Below are 5,000 nucleotides of genomic sequence, written 5' to 3' on the forward strand. Positions count from 1 at the left end.
GGGGGGGGGACAAGCCTCGTAATTCCGGTCACGTGTATGACAAAGTGGGCCGCAGGGCTTCCACTGGAAGGGTTTCCCTGTACACCACCTCAACCAAGAGAGACACCTGTGAACCAGCCAGCTAAAAACACTAGCCTACCCTGTCTACTCAACATACAAATTAGCCACACAAAAAAAACAAATCAATCGACAGGAATTGGACTCAGAAAAGCAGTGCAAGTGAACAAGCACAGGAACTGTACACATACTCAGTGGAAGAATGACAAAAAAATGTCACCACTGCTCCAATCCAACAACACTTCAATGAGCATTGATAATGAATAAAGACGTTATTTGGAGATGGGAGAGCCGCAGACATAGTAGTAGCAGAGGCAGTTGGCATCCACAAGACAGAATGTTTACACGCTGGCAGACGCGCACGAGGTTTGGAAAATGAAGATCTACAGTCAGATGCACCATGGCAGCCCGAGCTGAATCCTCCTTCGCACAATCCCTGTCACATCTCTTTTGTTTCGTATGCATTTCTCATTCTTTCCTCTGCGGATGCCCTGTGGGGCTCGTAATGGGGTGACGTGCCTTAAAGGAAGCCAGGGAGGACGCTGCTCAGTTCCTGTAGCAGTCTTACGGTAGATCACGTCAGTCCGACTCTTTCCATGTGAAGATATTCATTAAATGTGTCCGGATTGCGTTTGGAGCGGGAGGGCTGAGTTGATTTAGCGGCCTGCAAAGGTCACTGACCTCCATTACTGGTCACAGGGTTTCCAATTACAGCTTCCTGATTTGGTAAAAAGGCTCTGACTCTGAGACAGAGGGAGGCTAGCTCATCTATGATTCTGGCTGTAGAGCCTTTTGCCGCTCCTTGGTAACAAAAAAGCTATTTCTGTCAATATGTTTTACAATCCTTTTTCTTCCATCGCAGATCTAAAGGACATCCAAGAGGCCGATTCACTTTCTTCTGAGTTTTGTGTTGTGGTAGTCTATCCCTGAAACCCTTCTTTTATCCTTTTTTTCCCCTGATTCTTCATTCACGCTGGCTGCATTAAAGTTCATCAAATATTCATGGTGGTCGGTCAGGAACGAGTGTGTCGTTTGATTTAAAGCAGGCACAAGTAATGGGAAAACAGCCGGTTTACGCAATGTTAAGGCAAAGGGTACAAGCACCTCTCATATTAGTATTCCACGAGCAGGACAGTGCTATGACAGGCATAGCCACCTGAGAGACTGAAATATTAACTTCTTGACACAGAACTGTCAAAACACATATACAGTGTCTTCAGAGTTTGGGGAGAGAGGAAAGTGATGCTGAACAGTAGAAATCCTGCCACAAGACATTTCACCACTTCTTTCATGTCTCCAAGTTACTGTTGTCAACCGAGCAGTTAAGCCACAAATATTCCCTTATGAAAGATTTAATGGGGTGGTGGTGGTACAAGGGAGTGTAGGCAATACTGGGATGTCTTAAAGTCACACATGCACACGCACGCACACACACAAACACACACACACACACACACACACACACACACACACACACACACACACACACACACACACACACACACACACATACACAGCCAGACAGTGCCTTTGAAGTTGGCACACAACTGTACAAGACACCAGAAAGTATTGGAGCCTTTAAACTGCTTTTTTTCAGAGTCATGAAGTACCACTAAACAACATGGGAATCAGGTCTGAGTTCACAGTGGTGCAGCAGCACACCAGCCAAATCCTCTTACTGCAGAAGCTGACAGAACCGATCGTTTTATTGAAGAAGCATCCCTTCCTCAATTACGAAATCATAGCCACCTTTTTATTGAAATGATCAGATAATTGCTATCTCTGTGGTTGTAATAAAACCCCAGTGCTCATGTAAGCATCTCTCTCTCTCTCTCTCTCTCCCTCTCTCTCTCTCTCTCTCTCTCTGTCTGTATGTGTGTGCTCAGCTTCTGCGATGAGCTATATTGGGATGGAGGAGGATCGGGGAAGGAGTGGGTCATTTATCATTGGTGACTGCTGAGCTCCACCATCTCGGCACGCATCAAAGTTGGGGGAACAAGCCTCTCCGCGCGGAGCCTAGCCGTGTCAGTGGCAAGCAGATAAACCGGTCAGCGTGATGGATGGGTGAGGAAGTCTGACGCTCCGTCTGACCAACTCCAACCAACTTCTAAGCAAATATGCCTCTCCAGCCATTCCACCATTACCAAGCAGAATCCTATCACTTTTCTTCATTAATGCACTGTCATTGTTTAAACGAGTTTGTTAAAGCCTTGTGCGGCATGTTCCATTAGCCTATGTAGCAGAACAGAGCGCGTATTAAGGTATTGCTGTAAAACAAACCCAAAGTGCTAAAGAATTGCTACAGAAGGTGGTGCTGCAATAAAAAAAGGATCTAACGAAGGAAGATTGTGGTATCATTGCATGTAGGCTACTTATCTTAGGTGAACAGCCCAACTCCTCGAGTTCAATCCAGTAAAACTCGCTTCCACGTTTTGGTGGAAACGCTGTTGCGGGAGAGAGAGGAGGGGGAGGCGCTCTTGGATTGGACGCGCCGCGGTTGTCAGGACCGGAGGAGGCTGGGAAGAAGGGACTGTTGTGTTAAGGCCGCCGTGGGAGAGCGCAGCATACTGTATTCGAAAAGCGCGAATGACGGGAGATTCAGGACAGTTTGATGTCTGTCTGGATTATGACGCCGAGTACACTTGTCCTGACTTGTCGCGACTCTACGCTCCCTGCGCTACAGACATAGCAAAGCCGACTTTCCTCCCTTGACGAGCAGCGGTAGATACCGAAAAAAGAGCCGAAGCGACGAAGCACTCTTCCCTTCAAGGGAACGGGGCTGTGATGACAACCCAAACGAGGACGGAATCTAAATTGACCTGTCTCTGCATAATCTGAAACTCTACCGCAAGAGAGAAACTTTGGTTGCCACAATTGTAGATGCCACGACAGCCGATATTTTATCAGTCTGTACCGCCGTGTTTGCCAGAGACATGAGTTGTTACTAGGTACAATAGAAAGAAACCCGATTGGGTTTAGGACTTATGACTGAAAAAGACCAGTTTGTGATACTGCGCAGCTTGCTACCCGACAGTACTCTCGTTGTCTCTTAAATAAATAGGATGGACGAAGGCTATGTGACGAGGAACTATTTTGTGTCACCGTGTATTAAGTCTGTTCTGTTTTAGCATTGGCTGATGTTGACTGACGAAATGGTCCAAGCTCATCTATTATGTTTGGTAACTAGCAGCTAAGTCTATTTTTTAACGAACGCCTTTATTATTGTGTGCATACAATATTGTGTCACACCATTTGTATTTAGAAAAGGCCTCAAGACTCATTGGACTTGTTACTAGTACTCTCTTGAAACAATTAACTGTGGCCCAAGTCAGGGCGCTCATGAACTGAAGACACTCAAAGATAAAGGTCGGCGTTAACTCAGTGGTCAACACTTCGACCTGGGCTACTTGCTGTAGGTGAGGAGCAAAAGGTGCTGTTCAGACTTCATGGGTCCTGACGCAACTCAACGCCTCACACATTTCAACGCGCTAGGAGGAAGATAAGTCGTCACGTCCAGTCCGTGGATAGTAAAGGAGACGTGGATGATTATCGGATTATAAGGTAAGCTGTCACCGGAACGGCTTTAGAATGACCGAGAGGAGATGATAATAATGACAACTGCATACCTGTATTTTTTTTCTTTTCCTGTGGAGAAGTAACGGAGACATATTTGTCCTGTCTAGAATCTTCCAACAATCAGCCTACTAAACCAGTCAGCATTTCAACTCCTATAGCTAGTCAGTCTGCCTATTCCTCAGTGCAGAACAAGTGCCCTATTGATGACCCTCGTGGACTCTCCAGATGCGGCGTATCAGTAAAATACCCACGTCCAGTCAATGCCCAGTGCAATCATCGTAAAAGCTACCGGAGTAAATCGCTCGCTGATGACCGTGAGACAGTACCTTGACCCAGGTTTAATGTCATTTTCACCGAAGTAGGCTCCTCTACACGTTCACTCTCTTGTGCTCTTGAGTCCATACGACTCATACTCCAATCAACGAAGTGCAACAGGGTTGTGAGAGAGGCTGATCATAATAATTTCACTAGCACCATCCTAAAGTTGATATTGAAATGTTGCTGTAAGTCTGTTTACAATTGATAAGAACGTCTTAACCGCGTTATCCTTGATAGCATATTCTTGACCTGTCCTTGAGTTATTGTATCGGAGCTAAATGAATCATGTTAATATGCTGTGGATGTATCTCGCTATGACAATAAGCATTCAAACTCAATAAATTGACATTAGGAGTCCGGACATAAACGTGGGCTCTGTTGAAGATTCATTCAGCTTGAAAGCTGTTGAATGGTGTTAACCAGGGAGAGAGAGAGAGAGAGAGTCCGACACTTTGCCTGGGAACGATAATAACAAAGTCGAGTGTTTTGGATAGTCTCGTTTCCTGTTTTATTGGGCCCATGATTTCCTGTAAATCACTTCCCTGATGTGAAAATACCTCTAGCATTTACATGAAAAAAAAAAGGATTAGAGCGTGATTGCTTTGGAAGTACCTGCACACATGCTCTATATAGCACAGGACTGGTCTCTGGAGCATAATAGTGATTCTGATCATGTTCTTTTTTTATCTACATCTCTGGAGTGTGCTTCTGTTTACATACTACCATAAACATTCCACTCGCATCCATGTCTGCCAGAACATGCATAAAAGGGTTTGTTGCATCGCTGAACATGCACACTCTAAGACAAACACACAAGACAAACAAACACACACACACACACACACACACACACACACACACACACACACACACACACACACACACACACACACACACACACACACACACACACACACACACACACACACACACAAAGTGAGGTAGAGAGAGCGAGAGAAAGAAAGAAAGAAAAAAGAAAGAAACAAATAAAGAAAAGAGAGAAAGAAAGAAAGAAAAAAGGATGGTCCAGATACTACATCTCCATAGCT

The 5,000-nt window shown here is 45.1% G+C and overlaps 1 protein-coding gene across 2 annotated transcripts in view; it reads left to right on the top strand.

The window, feature by feature from the left end:
* The first annotated feature begins 2,571 nt into the window (after positions 1-2,571).
* The window catches only part of LOC134062493 (xylosyl- and glucuronyltransferase LARGE1-like), a 48,189-nt gene continuing 45,760 nt past the window's right edge, over positions 2,572-5,000 (top strand). For both annotated transcript variants that reach the window (XR_009935462.1, XM_062518512.1), the window contains exon 1: positions 2,572-3,618. The gene's annotated coding sequence lies outside the window, so the exon portion shown is untranslated. The remainder of the gene's footprint in view (positions 3,619-5,000) is intronic.

The sequence above is a fragment of the Sardina pilchardus genome, chromosome 17, assembly GCF_963854185.1.
Source record: "Sardina pilchardus chromosome 17, fSarPil1.1, whole genome shotgun sequence".
Taxonomy (NCBI): Eukaryota; Metazoa; Chordata; class Actinopteri; order Clupeiformes; family Clupeidae; genus Sardina; species Sardina pilchardus.